This window comes from Panthera tigris, chromosome F2 (genome assembly GCF_018350195.1).
Source record: "Panthera tigris isolate Pti1 chromosome F2, P.tigris_Pti1_mat1.1, whole genome shotgun sequence".
Classification (NCBI taxonomy): Eukaryota; Metazoa; Chordata; class Mammalia; order Carnivora; family Felidae; genus Panthera; species Panthera tigris.
Window position 1 is genome coordinate 26,444,805 of NC_056676.1, and position 19,953 is coordinate 26,464,757.

At 33.7% G+C, this 19,953-nt stretch overlaps 1 long non-coding RNA gene across 1 annotated transcript in view; it reads left to right on the forward strand.

The window, feature by feature from the left end:
• The window catches only part of LOC102954366, a 151,497-nt gene that overhangs the window by 88,345 nt on the left and 43,199 nt on the right, over positions 1-19,953 (forward strand). Inside the window, exon 2 of the long non-coding RNA XR_444779.3 lies at positions 629-756. This is a non-coding gene — a long non-coding RNA (uncharacterized LOC102954366). The remainder of the gene's footprint in view (positions 1-628; positions 757-19,953) is intronic.

The window sequence follows — 19,953 nt, forward strand, 5'->3', positions numbered from 1 at the left end:
CTTGAATGTGCATATATATCACAAGATCTGGGCATCTGCTAAAATGCAGATTCTGATTCAGTAGGTCTGGTGTGGTGTCTGAGAATCTGCATTTCTAACAAAGTAACCATGCCGGTAGTCATTGAAGAAATCTACCTTGTCTGTACTTTGGTAGGACTTTTATCTATATCATCTTATTGCATATAACTTATCCTTTTGTAGGGTGTTTTTATCTTGTACCAATATAAATTAATTTACATTTTAGCAATTGCATCTGATATTATGTATATCTCATAACACTTAGCATAGTGTTAGTGTTTATTATGCACTCTATATATCTGTTGATTGATTTTGAAAGAAAGGACTAACAGGTAGTTAATGATTTTTCAAGGTGAGCATGTGAGTTTTCAGGGTTTTACAATGTTACACTTGCTGAATGAGAACTACGACCAATGACCTTTTCAGAATACTGGTAAAGCTATCCTGGTTCTGCTCCCGCCCCCACCCTGAGCTGACCATCTCATCAAGTCTGGAAAAAATTTGCCATGTCTTTATGAATGCTCAAGGACACAGAAAATTTTTAAAAAACTAAAGACTCAGATGTTCTCAATTTCCCATATTGTAAACCTAGCTTCTCTATTTCCTCTAGCTTCCAAGAAATAGTGAAATAATACATCCAGTGATACCTGTCAATGGTCTTTTCCTGTCTTTGGTGAGAAGCAAACACATCATGTCTACAGAACATCAACCAAAGAATAGTTTGAAGCCTATTTCCAGGTAATATTTTGCATTAACACTTGATTGCTAGTTATAACCAAATGGCGATTCTAATTTTTTATTCTTATTAATTCCATTTCTCCACTTAAATCCCTATTTGCCATCTATATACTCTTCATTATTTTATTGCTTGACTCTTTGTAAAAATGAACACTAGGAACGATAGCTCTTTCCTTGACTGATTTTAAATAAATTAATCAGAATGGGTACTTGCATAATCTGGAAATCATATGCGTTGGGAATAAGCCTGTTGCAACTTCTCATTAGGTAATTGTAAGTCATAAGTTTGCTGCTGAACCTGTGTCTGTTAAGGATGTAATGCGTCACAACTGACTGACTGGGGCCATTGTCTAGGTGGAAGTTTTGCTTTTGTGATTGTTATAATTATATATATATTGGTATAAAATTATGGTATTCAAACTATGAAAGAATTCTAAAGATGTTTCTCAGTGTGCTTCAAATTCTTTGGGAAGCCAGGAGAGTTAATACTAAATATTTGATGAGGTACAATAATTTGAAAGAACTCTAATAAGCCCTTTTAGTCAAAGACTACATAATTGTGATGAGTATTTCTTGTTACTGGTTGACAGCATATGTATACTCATAAATTGGTTATTTTGTTGGAAAGTTGAGCAGCAAGCATAGCTGTGCATATTGATGTTATTATACAAATCAAATATGTTTAAAGAGACTGGGTTAACAGAGTCTCAATATTAAAAGGCTATGGTTGACTCTTTCTCTTGGTCTTAATTTCTGTGTCTCTTTATAATTGATTAATGTTCATTGGTAGACTAAGTATGAATAATTTATGATTCACATAGCTGCTGGCTTATTAATTGTTTAATTTCAGAGAAAGTAACTATATATTAAGGAAACTCAAGTTGTCACTCTGAGTAGCCAAGTGAATTTATACAGTTTGTTACTGCATAGTCTAGAAATAGTGTATCAGACATACAGTCTGTATTTTCTGCAGTGCTTAAAAAGAAGAATGCTAATGAAATGTTGGAGAGATTTTTAAAAGTAAAAAGGAGCAAATGGCCTGACGTGTCTGAGGACTGCATGCTCTGAGTATTATTTCTCCTTTTTTTTTTTTTTTACATTTTCTTCTGCTTCAATGATTCTACGTAATATGCCATAGAATCATTGTAAGATTCTATGTAATATTCATAAAATGAAGTTAATTGAATGATGCTTATTCTTTACAAGAAAACATAATTAAATATTGAAAAGAAAGTTGTAATTAACTTTAGATATATTACAATTTCTTTGGAGTTTGAGCAAATGATTTTGATTCTGAGAAATTAAAGGACATGATAAATTTGCCTTCTTTAGCAACATGCATGGAAAAAACATTGCTGTCTCAAAAAATGCACATTATTTTCATAATGGTAATAATTTCATTTGTCTCTACATTTATGCTGAAAACCAAAGGCTAGTATAAATTGCATTTAAACTGAATGTTAATGGCCTTTTCTTGTTTGGTAGAATATTTTCAAATATATCTAAAAGATGAAAATTTTAATCAGCATCAGTGATCTTAAATGAAGTTGAAGAATATAAATTTGAAACTTCTACTTTCCTGAAATACAACTTTTAATATTCAAGGACAGGGTTTTGAGAAATGGTCAATAAGATTGATTTTGTCTGTCTTTAAAATACTTTGTGTGACAAAAGTAAGCTTCACATTAGGAAGTGTGGACAATGATTTTCCTAAAAGTGAAATTTGTTTGGATCTGGGAGGAGAAGAAACAGAATAATTTTAATGACTTCTCCTATTCCTCATCTCTTTCATGCATTTAGTGCAAATCATTCCAGAGCTCTGGATGAGCTTCTGTAGAGATCACAGTGCAAAGCTGTGGAAAGGAGTCTGAACTTAATGTTGGCACTATGGTAAACATTTCCACTTTCATGTATCCCTTTAGAGAATTGGGAAGAAAGAGGAACACAAAATGCTATGTGATCTCATAAAATGAAAGAGAAAAGAACAAAATAATATGTATATATTGAGAAAGGAGGGATGAACGGCATTTTAGTTATCTTGATTATATGTGAACAAGTCTCACTTTTCCTGGTAGACTGAGCTCCTTAAGGGCATGATGGCCTATGTATAATTCAGCTTTGTATAATATATTTTTTTCATGAATAAAATATGGTTATGGGCTGACAACCGCTTAGATCTCTACAATGTCATATCTAAATCATTTCTACTTCACCTAATGTTAGACTCACTTCCTCTTTCTTTACTCTCTTATATTACCGAATATCCTCAACCTCATGCATGCTCATCCCCTATACACACTAATTTAAAAATTAAGGCATTCTTACTACTCTTTGCTTAAGGCTAAACTTTGCATTGGTGCAATTGATTGCTTTCTCCAGAGCATTGCTCTATCATTTATTTTCTCTTACTTTGAGGACTTTTCCCTTTCTTATGGCTACTTCTCAGCTTAATAATAAGCTCACAGTCCAGCCACAATAAAACAATCAAGTGAAAAACTTAATATATTGGCCTACTTTGAGCAGGTGTCTTAACTTCAGATATTACTATATCTGTTCTCTTCCTGGATCATGTAAGCTTTTTAAGAAAGTCGTTACTCTGTCTCCATTTCCTTTCTTCACATTTGTTTCTCAATACATTGCAAATCGATTTTACTCTCATTGATGCTCTAATAAAGATCACCCTTGACTTCTAGATTCTCAAATCCAATGGTTACTTTTTTTAGCTCCATCTTCCGGGATCTCTTTGCTACATGTGGCATTTTGATTCTCTCATTTTTAGAATTTCTTTTTAAATTATAAATGAGGCTCAAACAAATTTTTCTTCTTCTATTTTTTTTTTTTTTTGGTCAAGTGGGTATTTTATTTAGTTGCTCTAGATTTCTCCTTTGTGAGTTGTCTGCACATATCTTTTGTTCATTTTCTTATTGATTTGCAGTATATTTAGAATATATTTCAGATACTAATTTATTATTATTGATATGAATTGCAGATACCTTCTTCCAGGTCAATATAGGGTTTTTCCTCAAAGAACTGGTCACAGATTTTAACTTCTCTATTTCTTTTCTTTTCATTTCATAGTTTGTTTATGTCTTATATTTTTATTTCTTTCACTTTCTTTGACTTACCTTTTTTTTTTAACTGAGGTAAAATTGTATATAACATTGTAATAGTTTCAGGTGCAAAACAGAATAATTTTATATTTGTATATATTGCAGAGCAATTGCCACAATAAGTCGTTACCATCTGTCACCGTATAATTGACCCCTTTCTCACATTTTGTCCACCCTCACCTCCTTCCTCTCTAACAGCCACTAAGTGAATATAAGTGAAATCATACAGTATTTGTCTTTCTCTGACTTATTTCACTTAGCATAATACCCTCAAGGTCCATTCATGTCACAAATGGCAAGATTTTCTTCTTTTTCATGGCTAAGTAGCATTTGAGGAACCTCCATACTATTTTCCATAGTAACTGCACCAATTTACATTTCCATTAACAGTGTATGAAGGTCCCTTTTTCTCTGGATCCTCTTTAGCACTTGTTATTTCTTGTCTTTTTGATAATGGCCAATCTAACAGGTGTGAGGTGATGTATCATTGTGTCTTTGATTTGCATTTCCCTAATAATTAGTGATGTTGATCATCCTATCATGTACCTGTTGGTCATCTGTATGTCTTCTTTGGAAAAATGTCTATTTAGATCTTCTGCCCATTTTTAATCAGATGATAATGGTTATTATTATTACAACTATTGACTTGAGCTCTTTGTATATTTTGGTCACTAACCCCTTCAGATACATGATATGTAAATATTTTCTTTCATTCAGTAGGTTGCCTTCTTGTTTTGTTGATGGTTTCCTCTGTTGTGCAGATGTTTTTTAGTGATGTAGTCCCACACTTGTTTATTTTTGCTTTTGTTCCCTTTGCTTTTGGAGTTACAGTTAAAAATTCAATGCTTTCATTCATTATTACTTTTATATGCTTCTTTCCATTTTCTTTATTCTTTTATGCTGAAACTTATATTAAAGAAATGCTGGAACTCATAATTTTATTCTCTAGGCCTTTCAACTTCACTATTCTCTCTTTTTAAAATTTCTTTGTTATCTCTGTTCATTCCAGGTCATTTTCACATATTTATTTTCCAGGTAACTAATTTCACTTTAGCTGCTTCTAACTGGCTGCTGAACCAATTGACCATCATATTTTTTTAATTAAAATAACTGCATGTTTCAGTGTTTGAAAAACAGAACAATTCTATTTCATTCCTTCTAAAATACATTTGTTGTTTTATATGAAATCATAAAATGTTTACTCTTCATGCTTTAATTACTTTAAGGTTTTTCATTTTATGGAATCTCTATCATACTGTTTAATTTTCTGCAGTTCTTAGAGTCTAATCCTACCGTCCATTGCATCTGCTAATTATTTTTCATTAATTTGTGTTTCCTATTGTGTTTTGTTAGTTTATCTTCCTTATCTTCAATGAGACTGTGTGTGTGTGTGTGTGTGTGTGTGTGTGTGTGTGTGTGGTTATCCTGAGCGTGTATATTCTATGATATGGGCTGGTTTTGTTTCAGTCATATGTCCCAGAGATATCAGAAGCCTGTGTTGGAACTCCCATGCCATGCTATTCACATGAATTTAATTCCAACATCCTTTAAATTGCAAGTTTGTGATTAGGATCATTAGAATTAGGTTTCTTTGTTATACTCCTGTGTTACTAGGTAATTTCTTGTCTAGGTTACTTCTTCAGTTAAGATGTGGTATGCTTGGAACCCAGACTTAATATATTCCAACTCCATATCTGTCAAGATCCTGAGTTTTGTTTCCTTTCACCATGTGGTCACTATATCTAAATGCCAAACTTATTATACTGACAAGGCCACTGCCCCTGTAACCTGCATAGACAGACTAGGAAATCATGTACTAAATGGCCTTTTTTTCTAGCCAAACATGTTGACATTTTTATTGTTCATCTTTTGAATGTCTTTTTTTTGATAAGTAGAAAAATTGAAGTAAAATTGACATATATTAATTTTAGGTGTACAGCATAATTATGTAATATTTGTATATATTATGAAATGATCACCATAATGAGTCTACTCAACATCCATCAACATTGTGTAGTAGTAAAAAAAATTTTTTCTTGTCATGAGAACTTCAAAGATCTATTCTGTTATCAGTTTTTACTTATGTAGTGCACTATTATTAACCATAGTCTCTGTGCTATATATTACATCCTCGTGACTTACTTACTTTATTTTACATGACTGTAAGTTTGTTTGTGCCTTTTGACTCCTTTAGCCTGTGTTTTGCCCAACCCTACACTCTCCATCTCTAGTGACCACCAATCTGTTCTCTGTATCCAAGAGCTTGTTTATTTTGTTTCGTGTTGTTTTGCTCTTTAGATTCTGCTCACCTGTAAGTGAGATCATCCTCTATTTGTCTTTCTCTGTCTGACTTATATCACTAATGAAATGTGATAATGGCCTCGAGTCCATCCATATTGTTGAAAACGGCAGTAAATGAGCTCTTTTTTATGGAACAATTTTACCTAGAAGTATGACTCTTTACTTCCATAGTATCATGGAAAAGGTGATTGCCATTTGTTAATCTCTCACTGATGATTTAGCCACCCAAAGGAGCATGTTACTGTAATGTGCTTCACGTCCAGTTAGTTAGAGGAGGTAAAAACGCAGATGTAGAAGGCATGGGAAAAACTGCTGAAGAACACCAACCTGACAAAAATTCTTCAAACTTCTTTACTTGAAAAATTTCTTGATATTTTGCCTCTCAGCCGCATATTTCTCTGACAGGTGGCATTACATTTATAGATGGATAGGCGAGCAGGCTGAATCACGGTCCCAAAGGTTTCAAGTCCTAATACCTGGAAAGTGTAAATGCTGTCTTATTTGGAAAAGATCTTGAGATGCAAAGGTTATCCTGGAATACTGGCTGGGTCCCAAGTGCCTTGCTAAGAGAGAGGCAGAGGGAGATTTGACACAGACAGAGAAGCTGATGTGAAGATGGAACAGAGAGAGGTTTGAAGATGCTGGACCTGAAGATTGAAGTGATGCAGCCACAAGCCAAGAAAAGTTGGTAGGCACTGGGAGCTCCAAATCCAAAATTGGTATCACTGGTCTGAAATCAAGGTGTCACCAAGGCCATGCTCCCTCTGGACGTTCTAGGGGCAGAGTCTCTTCTTTGCTTCTTCCTCCAGCTTTCAGAACTATTGGGATAATAAATGTCTTTTTTTTAAAGACACCAAGTTTGTGGTAATTTGTTCTGACAGCTGCAAAAAAAAAAAAAAAAAAAAAAAACCCAATTCATGGATTAACATGTTTTCCTTTCTTCAAATTTAGATAGTGGAGTAGAGATCAAACCATCATTTCATGCCTGATATCTTTAGGTGCAGCCATATAATTGAAAGCATCTGCAGGATAAGGCAGTCAACCCCCCATGATTGATAAGGGTATAGACTCTGCATTTGGGCTATCTGGCTTTGAATTTCACCTCCCAGAAGTTTTGTCATTTTGGGTAGGCTATTGAACTCCTTCTGTCTAACTGTACTCATATATACAATGGGGATAATGACAGGTACATTCATGCAATTCAATAATAGTTGCAGTAACACCTCTTGTAGGTGTTACGAGGATTAAAGTTGAAATAATTCATATAAGCTGAGCAATGGTAGTTACAGGGTAAATGTTAGCTAATAGTATTTAGTCCCAACATGCAGATGTGGTTTTCTCAGATTGCATTCAGTCAACCATATTCCTTCATTTGCATTCAGTTCGTTAATCGTTTGTTAAAAGGAGTATCTCTCAGCATTTAAATATTATGTACTGTGGTGTTTAGAGTCACTTTTTCCTAAACTTGAATTCTTCAAGTAATGATAATGAATAACAATTACATAGATGACATCACGTCACAATTTGTCTAAATTAATAATCATTAATTGAACCATTTTGATATAAGAACACTGTACTTCTTTATATAGAGATAAATTCAGATAAAAATCTGTGATGGGCTAACTTGTAAGGAAAATCTCTAAAATATTTAATTTTCTTACTAATATTCTCTAATATGTTGAATGTATAACATAACATTGCAGGAAGCAAAAAAAATGCTAAATAAATCTTCCAAAAAATAACTTTCTTGAGGGAGCTCTATAATATGGAGCAAGAGAACAGCTTTTCCATTTTTAGGGAGGTCTATGATTCTAAGATAATCTTTAAGAATGTTACAAGAAATGATGAAAGTATCAGCTGAGAAGAAAATTTTTTTTTCTCATTTATGTTTAACTGGCACATTGTAATAAGAAATTTGGGAGTTTTTAAAAATCTTTCTAAATTAAAGCATAATTAACATATAGTGTTATATTAGTTTCAGGTGTAGAATATAATGGCTTAACAATTCTATACATTATTCAGTGCTCATCATGTTAAATGTATTCTTAATCCTTTTTATCGGTTTCACCCATATCTTTCTCCACCTCTCCTCTGGCAACCACCAGTTTGTTGTCTGTTATTTAAGTCTATTTTTTGTTTGTTTGTTTGTCCCTTTTGTCTTTGTTCATTTAGTTTCTTAAACTTCACACATGAATGAGAAGTTTTAAAGCTTTATCATGATGGTATTTTCTAGTCACAAAGGCTATTCTACAGACGCTAGCAACATTAACTGAGAGGCACCTAGTGTAGTCCTGTTCTATGAGTTATATAGCAGACAAACCATTCTTGCTGGACCATTGGACTTATGTAAAGGCATCTTGAGAGATAAATTTAGAGTAGTTTCTGGCATGATGAAAAAGTGTTGCAGTGATAGTTAAATATACAGTCATTTGAGTCTGCTGGTCTTGCTTAGGAATCCTTTCTGCTACTTATGGGCTGTGTGACTTTAGGCAAATTATTTATATTCTCCTATAATGTGGAGATAATATTAGTGTTACCTGCTGGAGTTGTTATAAAGATTAAAGAAACGTATGTATTTGCAGTAATAAGCATAATGCATAGCATTTGGTAAACAGGCAGTGGGGAGTCAGTAAATGACTTTGAAGCAGGGAAGAACAGGACCAGAAGTGCACCTTAGACAGATACACTTGGCTGCAATGTTTTTGGCTGGCAGTAGGTGGGAAAGGATTGGAGGAAGGAATTTATGACCTGACACAGTGCTTTCCAGGAAAGCTTCATTGCACAAAACTAAATATACCTGTAGGGTGTACTATAATGGGTACCACTGAGGGCATTCTTAATAAATGTTTGGTAAAGATGAGTTCATCCTCCCAGCTATGTACAAGGGTCTATTAAAATATAATAAAGCAATAGAAGTTATTTAAATATAGAGTAAAAAAACAAACAGAAAACAGTTACAAAAAATTCAAGAGTTTTGTTTATCAGGATAACAACATCTGAGCATAAAGTAAATAATTCTGCTCAAAATACGGCAAAGGTATCTTTATTTTTCTTACATGTTGGCAGATATCTGAACATTTCATAGGCCTTTCTCCTTTTGGTTACTTGCCACTGAATTCTCAATTTATTCTTTCTGCCCATTGCACAGTATCTGAGTTTTATAGCCAAGATGAATGAAGGCACATTTTTTAAGATACATTCTAAGAAAAATATATGAATCAGTTTGGCAAACATTTAAAAAATTGATTTTCACAGTTAAATATTAGCTTACTAATGCACTTTACATTTTTCAAACACTCATTGATTGCAGTAAAAATATTGTTTGTTTTATAAACTCTATCTCCAAAAGTTTTCAGTTATCATACTGTAAACAAGGATTTGATGAAGATGCAAAATAAACCTGAGCTTTCATCTTTCTCTTCCACAACTTGAGGAGTAGAGAATGGTGACAGGGTTTGATCCAGCCTGGGTGCTGGCTAGAATCCAAGTGGTATCCAGAGAGAAGCAATCTTAGCCATATACAGACTTGTGCTGTCTGTACCGGGCAGTTCCCCACACAGCTCTCTGCATCCCTCTGGCCATGTGGTACAGCTCTTCCATTCCTTTTAGGTCAGAATTTCTCAGTTGTTTTTTGCTGCCGCGTTGCACATTATATTTGTGCTTCAAGGCCAGGTTGAAATTATAGACTTTTCTTTCAGCTGAATTTAGAGAAAAAATATGTAAATTAGTTGGGCTAACATTTAAAGACATTTATTTCCACATTTAGGTATTGTTCTTATGTGATTTCTGCCCTGTATTTTCCTTCCCACAAACAATACAAATTAATTTTATAATGAGATGGAAAGGTCAATATGTCTCTTTTTGCAGAGGTTTGCTATGCCTTTTGAAGTCAAAAAAAATTCAACAGTGTGCAAACTATTTTACTATACCACATTAGTTTTGTACTTTAAAGAAAAATGAGCTAACAGTACAAAACTCTTTTACTATACCACAATCCTTTCATTTTTTCCCCTTTTTTCTTATGATGTCTATGAAGAAGATGAGTATCCAATGAACCATTATTTCACCAAAACCCATCAGTTGGATCACTGGATAGCATAGTGGAGTCATGCTATAATGCAGAGGTTCTGAAATCGAGCTTTAGAGACCTCTTCAGATTGTCGTGGAGAAAGGGGAGAATCTAAATCCACTGCAAAAGAGTTCTACAATTCTTTAAAAGTTTTGAAAGATTAAATTTGGATACAATTTGGAGGTCATTGATTTAGTAGACTGTATACCTAGGGGGAGAAATAGACTAGAGTGTAGACATAGCTTGTTTTACAATGCCAAAAAAGTGTGAATTCCTAAAATTAGTGATTTTTTTTTTTCAAATTGAATACTATCTTACTAACATGTGTCATTTCCAGGAAATCTTTAATAATCTTTTTTTTTTCTAAATTAAAGAATAGATTATTTCTTAAAAACTTTTTATGGCTTTTCAAGAAGTTAAGTTTTGTAAATCGGTGAACTTCTACTAATGTTGAACCGTTTTCCAAGTTTTGAATTGATTTCCTCATTGAGATGCTATTTTTAGATCATCTTCAGTATTTTTAAATCCTTATTTGGATGTACTGCTATCTTATTGGATGATTACGCTTCATCAAACTATTTTTCAAAAAATCTTCCTAAAATTGGCTAATAATATGTGATTAGGAACAATTTTAATATGGAAGCAAATCTGTAACTGTCTGTAAAACCCAGTTTTAGTCATTTGATGAGACTCTTCTAAGGGTTCTGAAAATCGCATCAATGTTTTTAAAGACCATTATAGAATTTTTAGCATCACAGCATAAAATCCGTATATGAGAAGTTAATAGGCTTCCCTTACATTACTTTCTGCTGCCATGGGCATCTTCTGTCACTCTTCTCATCAATATTCTCCTAACATGAGGCGCAAGAAGGTGAGTGACCCGGAGGGAAAGAGGCGACCTGGTGAGCTCTTGAGTCCTTGGAGCACCTGTTATCCATGGATTTCAAAGCACTTAATCCCGTTTGATGGTCCTGTGAGTTAAGAAGTGCTTTACGACTTGGCTGTGAGCTTGTCATGGGTCTCCAGTACATTATTGGAAAATAGAACCCCTGGGCTATTTTCCTGACTCCTGGGTCAATGTTCACGTCAAGAGATGACACTTGAGCCTTGGCTGACAGGGGGATTGGGTGCTGATGGTTAACACTACTAGTAATTGATCTTCTTGCTTTTTGTTTATTCATATGTACAAACCTGAAAAATTAAATATCCCCACACTGCATGATCCCAGTATTTGGAGAATTATGATCTTCTTCCATAGAAATATGAATAATTTAAAGAACATGTGATTGTGCCATGAGCAATTGAAGTCAAAGACAAGAATGGAATAACTAAAAAAAGCCTTGTGATAAAATACAATTTGGAGGAACTATGTTAAAGCATAAACCAGTTATGAGATATTTATAGACTTTGACTTTGTAAAGCAACTTTGCATTTGACTGTGTTTATTAGTGAATGGGAATTTATTTCCCTATATTGAATGAGCATTTCTTGGCAGGCAAACTGTGCACAAGCTACAATGAGCTTCAATGAAGTGCTTTCACATTCCCTTCCCACTGAGTTGAAAGCCTTCTTATATTCTCTCAAGTGTGTTTCTTTTCTCATGGAGGATGGCTTTGTTGAAAATTGCTTCCTCTTCTCTTGATTATTGAATCAGATATTATATTCAGTTCTTCAATACTTTATAGAATGTTGGTGAAAAATGAAATATAATGAGTATGATTCTTCCCTGTATTTTGAACACTATGTAGATTCAGCTGTAAAGAATTTAGCGGGGTGAAGCCAGTATTAGAGGAGAGATATTTAACTGACTTTTCTCTTTCTCTGTAATGGCTCCTGTCACATTCCTGCCTCCACCATTATGATACTCTTCATTTCCAGCATTTTCATTATGTCTCAATAGCCAAAGTCACCCCTCAGTATACCCATTTTGAGTATACCCATTTGCTTCAACCCAGACGACTCATGTGGCTAAAGGTAGTTTGCTGTTATTTCCCAAACAGACCACTGTCCTATATTCTATATTTTTAAGTTTTCTTCCTTTTTCATCACCATTAATATTAATCTGACCTTAGAATGTTGTTCATCTGCTAAGAACAATTAGAATGAAATTAAAACACCAAAGATGAATATGGTGTTTTCCACACTTCAATTCAAACTGTCAAAGGATTGGAAAAGTCCTGAACTTATATTTAACTTTGCCTCTTCATAGTTATCCTGCAAATCATAAAAATATGAAGTAAATCTTATCGCAGTTATACTCTAATATTTGTGCCATTTTGTGTAGGCATACTGTAATAATTTTATTTCATCCTTTCTCAAGCAGTTGAGTGTAGTTATTAGATTATAAACTCTGGAGCTAAATCCTTCTGTATCTGTCAAGTCCTACCTGCCTGAGGTTTCTTATTTATAACATGAAGATAAGGTTGGTGTATTAAATAAGTTTATAAATATGGTGCTTGGTACGTAGTACGCGGCATGTCAAAATGTTCTTCTATTGTTACTCATTCATTATGAAAGATTTATTGAGCTTTTACTATGCACCTTAGTGGTGACCTTGTAATGCTAAAAAATATTGAAGGGCAAATATTAACTCAATGATCACTTAAATAAATAGAATTTCAAATTTTGATAAAAATCTCAATTAAAATACAGGACAGTAGGAAACACAGTTGCTGGAAAATAAGATTGAAAGACAAGTGAATCTGGTTTATTTTGGAGGGAACAGTAAGTCTCCAATGAAGACTAAATATTTGAATGGCAATCTAAAGCATTATAAGAATTCATCGATTTAGTGGGAAGAGTGTTCTAGAAAGAGAACTTGTCAAAATTAGAGAAGGGGTCATTGATACTAAAGTATCTGAGAGAATGGGAAGTAAATGGGTACAATAGCAGCAGAAGAAAAGTGCCTATTTAAACAAGGAAAAAATAAGAAACTAGGACAAATGCAGGCAACTTAGGTTTGATGGCAGGGAGTTTTCTTCTCGTTGTATCAATTTACTCGGTGTAGTAGAGTGTGAAGCTCTCTGCTGAGAATGAGGTTTCCGTGATAGGACTGGTGGTTTGAGGATATGCAGAAGGTCTGAAATCTTTATGTGGAAAACAGGAAAGTGGCTTGACCAATGAATATGGCACAATTACTGGGAAGTGTTGAGTGTTCAGTTAAGATTGGTGGTTTATTAATTTATATAAAGGATTCCACATTCCCTGTTGTATGTTTTTCTGTAGCAGAACTCAGATGCCTGAGGTTAGACCAGAGAAAGGTCTCCAGTTCTTAAGAAAAGGACCACCCAAATTGGAGGTCTTTTAAATAGATAAAATGCAGAGACAGAGGAATAGAGGATTTAGGTGTTATAAAGACAATGGTTAGAATCACGTTCCACAAGATTTTAACTTAGTGTGGAGAGAGGTTTTGTCATAAGGAGATTATTTATAAGGCAATACTAAAGGGACCAACACGTTGAAGTTTTTCAGTTGTAATGAGTGTTAGGGTTGTAGTTAGTGTAATTAAATAATAATCTAAAAACTAAAACAAAAACTTGTAATGTGAGAGAGGAGAATCATTTTTTAAAGTTTATTTATTTATTTTGAGGGGAGAAGGGGCAGAGAGAGAGGGAGACAGAGAATCCCAAGCAGGACCCATGCTGTCAGCACAGAGCCTGGTATGAGGCTTGATCTCCGGAACCATGAGACCATCACCTGAGCCAAAATCAAGAGTTCGATGCTAACCGACTGAGGCACCCAGGTGCCCTGAGAGAGAAGAATTCTTAAAATACCAATATTAAGATTGGAAGAGTTTTAGTAATGATAGTTTCTAGTGTCTGTCCAGGAAAGTGGATGACCAAAGAGAAAGCCCTTGATGATGATTTGAAGGAACTGAGAGGCCAGGATTTGGGAAGAGTTGTCCATGTGGCTTTTAGCAGAAATTGTCATGAGTAGAGAAACTTTGAGTTAAGTGCCAAGATTTCAACAAATGGGAGGGCTGGGTGGTGGGAGTGGGGGTGTGGGGGGGTGCTGGGATCTTAACAAATGTGATTATGAGAGTAATATAGTGGATTGGAATGAGCTTCAAAAAAAGCAGAGTTTTTTTTTATAAAAGCATAAGGGAATGATTGTCTAGAGATATGTATATGAACAGTTCATAAAGGAAAAAGCAATTTTTTAACTCTTGCTTTATAGCGAAAGTATGGTTTTCATGATTTTCTCATAATTGGTCATTAAAATACATTTTTTTGATTTTCATATAATTAAAGGTGGAATGTCAGTTTTGGCTTAGGGCCCAAAATGTCCTTTTAAAACTTGCTTGCTTTTGGAAACTTCAGTATTATTTAAAGAGCTTTGTTTTTATTTATAAACATAAACACACACACACACACACACACACACACACACACACCCATTCTTTCTGAAGGTAGAAACACCACTATAGAAGTTATCAAATGATACCAGATATTAGATGGTATACTGATAGACTGTGTGCATTTGAAGATTAAAAAAATATGTTAGGGTAAAATATGTTTACCAAAAAATTTTTTAAAAAACAGAGAAAACATTATGATGAACTAAGTGTGTGTTAAAATGTTGCATACAACTTTATCCATGCTCATACATTAGAAAGGTGGTTTAATCACCCATAAGAAATTACTAGCTTCTCTGTTCGTGAAGCATGACATTTCAATTGCACAGCCAATAAAAGAATTACATGAAGAGACTGAAATGATTTACTGTATGGAAAGCATCAAGACCAAGGTTACCATGGTGAACTACCTTTCTGCACACTCAAGGTCAAGTGAGAGTGACCCATCAATGGGCAACCTTCAGTTGAAACCTAATATGGAATTGCTCTTACAATTATTAGTTGGTTTCCTTCTTAAATAATAAAGATGACTGTAATAGGCCTGTTACCATTATTTACCTATGCTAAATTTAAATTTGTAATTTAAAAAGTGACATTATTGTTAAGAAATTGGTAGAAGAACGCTGGCATTTCTCAGAATCTCATAAATTGCAGCTGTGCACTCTGATCATTTCCTGAAAATGCGGATAGTTTAGGAAGTGTTTACACATTTTTAATGTAAGTTGAAAAAGATTCCAGTTGTATTGTAGCTTTTAATGTTTAACCAGAATCATCTTTATTGTAAATCCTATCTTTATTCCATTGGGAGGGAGAGAGAGAGTATAAATAGTATATACATATTATAAAATATTGTTATGTATAATTAATACCTTAAAATATGTCCAAAATTCTGGGAAGTTCTTATATTGCTTTTTTTCAGATATGTTTTGTTGATGCATAAAAAGAGGACTGTACTAATAAATGTCTTTTGAATTACACATGGTGTAAGAAAATGAAAGCCTTTGGGTTATGAATCTTGGATTTAAAGAGGCAATCATCAAATATTTAAGATGAAAATGCAGTAACACATGCTTGCTGTCATGTGTAAGTTTGGTGAATGTTATGACAAGGTTTTTAAAACATTCATAGTTGGAGTATTTTTATGAAAATATTCATTAATTCAAACAGACATTCATATCTGGCAACCTGCATTTTAATCGTGATTTCTGGCTGCATGAGAAAATCGGGAAAGCCATGAAAGAATGGGTGAAATATATAGCAATCATGTTTAAATTATACATTATAAGGCATACATATCTGTACGTTGTCATATTATGCATTAAATTTAATGCATAAATCAGATTGTTATAATTCTGATGTCGCCAAAAGGCACAAAATATGACAAACAGAAGTAGGCATGTAGATATTATCATATTCAATAATTCAATGAGCATTTGTTTTATGTAAATTAACTTTCTGTTAATAAAGATTATCCTCATTTATTACACCACTTCCATATGATAATTTAAAAAATGTCCTTTTTTCTCTAGAAAATCATTACAAAATGCGAATAATGCATTTGTTTAATATCTATATAAACAAGATCTTACCATCAGATTAGTTCTGGAAATGAAAGCATTATTGATTTCTGTAATAATTTTTATAATATGGCTACACTGCAAAACTGAAGCTGCTAATCTCATTTTTTTTGTGGAGAACTCTATGCATTTAAAGCAGTGTTTAAACTTTTTGTAAGTAAATAATCTTAGTTTCTTTAGAATGTGTTAATGTAAAGTTTGTAGAAAATATACTTTTGGAAGTAAACAGAAACTACTGTGAAGAACTTAGCAAACAAGTTGAATTCCTCCTCTCAGTACTATATTCTAATGCCAATTAAAATAATATTGAAACCTAATCGAATTGACTCTTGCTGTTCTATATGTTACTCTTTTAAAACTAGTGGGAGTCCCATTGAGAAGAAAGGATTTAATAAACTCTCAAATGGCTGAATTAAAATGATAAATAAGTTATAAAATACCACTTTAAATGACAGCAAATGATAATATCCACAAAATCCACTGCACATACATCTTTTGCAAGAAAAACGTGATGCAGCATTTTCTAAGGAGAGGTATATTTCTTCTCACTTGTTACATCATGATATTTTAACTGTTTATTCAAGTCATATTATATGCATGGCACTTTATCATCTGAAGCATGCTACAGTTTCTGATTGAGCCCTGTAGGTATTCATTTCAGAAAGTGAACATATATTTTTTTAATTTAATTTAATTATTCTATTCTATTCTATTCTATTCTATTCTATTCTATTCTATTCTAATTTTGAGAGAGAGAGAGTGAGTACGTGGATGCATACACACATGAGTGGGGGAGGGACAGAGGGAGAGAAAGAGAGAGAGGGGGCATAAGAAAGAGAGAGAGAGAATCCCAAGCAAGCTCCGTGCTCAGCATGGAACCTGACATGAGGCTCAATCCCATGACTGGGAGATCATGACCCAAGCAGAAATCAAGAGTCATAGGCTTAAATAAATAGGCGCCCTTATTTTAGATGCTTAAAGTTTCACAACATTGTCATCAATGGGTATGCTTATAAACTTTTCAAACTAGTTTGAACGAACTAGAATTTCTCCTTGAAAGAAGGCTGATAAAGGTAATTTATGGAAAAGTGAGGGAAATTTCACTTTAAATTTTAAGTAGAAACTTAAGAATCAAAGTAAAGAGCACTTAATGTACACTAATTAGACATATTTTCTCTATATTAGCAATGGAAATTCAATAAAATTGATGGGGTGAACCACGTGAAATTTTCCAATATTTGAACAGTTTTGATGCACAAGAATGGTTGTTTCATATAGTTCAATGTAAGATAATTTGCATATGTGCTCATTATTGCATAAAATACTTCACTGTATACATGACAGCTTTATATATTATATTGTTAATCAATTATTTGTGCAAGAAACCAGTTCTTAAAGTAGAAACTTCACACTGTACTGGAAAGAGGACTGAACTAAGAATTTATATTCTGGCCAGGCCTGTACCATTTAATCACTGAGCCATGTTAGGCCACCATGTAATTTCTCTGAGTTTTGCTTTCCTTATTTGTATTATGGAGATGTCACCGTTTGGAGTGCTTCAGATCACAAGTAACAGAAACATAGCCAACATGGCTCCAACAGAAGAGGCTGCTTATCTTAGATAACAAGAAATCTGGAAAAGTTCCATGGGTGCTTCAGAAGTCCAACAATGTCATTAGCAGCCCAGGTCTCTTTGTCCTTCCTCTACGTTTGCTTCTCTGGGATGGTTACAGTATCATGACTTCTTTACACAACAGTGTGTAAAGGACACATGTCTATAATTTGACCTTTTCTAAAAGCAAAGAAAACCTTCCCTAGAAGACTCCACTAACATCATCTGAAATCTTATTGTATCACATGCCCATGCCTAAATCAATCACAGGCAAGGGGGAAAAAATATCATCATCTCTGCCTTGGGTTAATTAAAGGACCTCTTCCCCAAGTTGATGGATGCAAAGACAGTGTGCAACCTGATGAAATGAGGCCCTGATAGTCAGGGAAAAGGAGGAGGAGGCTTAGATGGGCATCACCGATAGTCTGTGCTGCACTAATTCATGCAATAGTGCAGTGATACAACATGAAAATTTGGAAAATAAAGATGTTGAATTTCAATACTTTTCTACAATATGTGACAGAGACCTGACCAAATTTGGTACATAAAAGTGAAATCATACAGAAACAATTCATGTGTAAGCATGTGAACTAAAAGTGGGCTTAAAATATGGTTCTCAGTTGTGGTAAATAAAGAATTGTACAACTCGTATATTAATGGCATGGGAACATTTAAAGTCATGGGTAATAGAAGAAGAGTGAGATTTTAAAAACATTTAGCTAATTTGCAATCAAGCAAATTAGCAAGTTTTCTGTAATTTTAAGAATGTTTAAAAAACATCCTTGGATAAAGCTTGAGTTGACTAAATGCCTAATCTTAAGTTTAAAACTCATTGGATTTACTGATTTTTGCTTTAAGAAGCTAACCTCTATAGAAGTTCAAACATGCAGTTAGGAAAATTGCAACTGTCCTGAAGACAGTATAACAAGAATACAGCAACTGGACCTTCAATATTAATTTCCAACAGATTTCAGAGATAAGAGACTGCCGTCAACTCTGGGAAAATGTTTTCTGGATTATATAAAATATTTGACATATAAATAGAAATATATAAAATATTTAGTAGTGGCGTAATTAATATTTTAGGTTGTGCCAGTGAAAATGAAAAGCATGAGGAACAAAAATATTAAAGGTGTATCAGTATTGAGATTAAACTTATAGTATAATATAAATTTACTTTAAAAATGGAATGACTTTATTTTTAAGAGGCTATTTCTTATAAAACCGGCACCTATTTCCGGGGTTGATACCTGAAATACAGATGGTAAAGGAATAAAATAAGCTAAACAGCAGGATTAGTTGGTCATTAACTCCTTTTTTTTCATGTTTTTAAAATTTATTTATTTTTGAGAGACAGGATGCAAGCAGGGGAAGGGCAGAGGAAGAGAGGGGGTCACAGAATCCAAAGCAGGCTCCAGACTCTGAGCTGTCCTGACACAGGGCTTGAACCCATGAACTGTGAGATCATGACCTGAGCCAAAGCCAGACACTTAACCAAGTGAGCCATCCAGGCACCCCTAGTCATTAACTTCTTTTTTAAATGCAGTAACCAAAAGAGAAGGTCAATGGTCATACAGAATATAATTGAAGTTACTTTGAGGAGGCAAATTCCTGTTAGACATCGTTGTTGAACTTCAGTAGAGATTGAGTTGGTGAGAATTTTTTTTTGTATGAGTGTTCAGATTTTAGAGGCATGTGATATAATTTCTTATATCGAAATCCTTTTTTTTTTTTTGTAAATAATGTACTGAAAACTTTTAACTTTATTCTTTTTTAAAAATGAACTATAAACCTGAGAACAAACTGAGGGTTGATGGGGTGTGGGAGAGAGGGGAGGGTGGGTGATGGGTATTGGGGAGGGCACCTTTTGGGATGAGCACTGGGTGTTGTATGGAAACCAATTTGACAATAAATTTCATATATTGAAAAAAAATTAAGCCTTAAAACCCTAATTAAATGCCTAAATTGCAAAGAAAAAAAATAAAAATGAAGTATAATTATTCATCTTAAAAGAGAGCAGAATGTGTAAACGTCTAATTGACATAATCCACTGTTTGTTTGACTCTTGTATTGCATTTAAAAATAAAAATTAAAGATATAAATATGTGCACTATTGTTTTATGCATTCATTCGACAAACGTATTGGGTACACACTATGAGTGAATCATTTGACA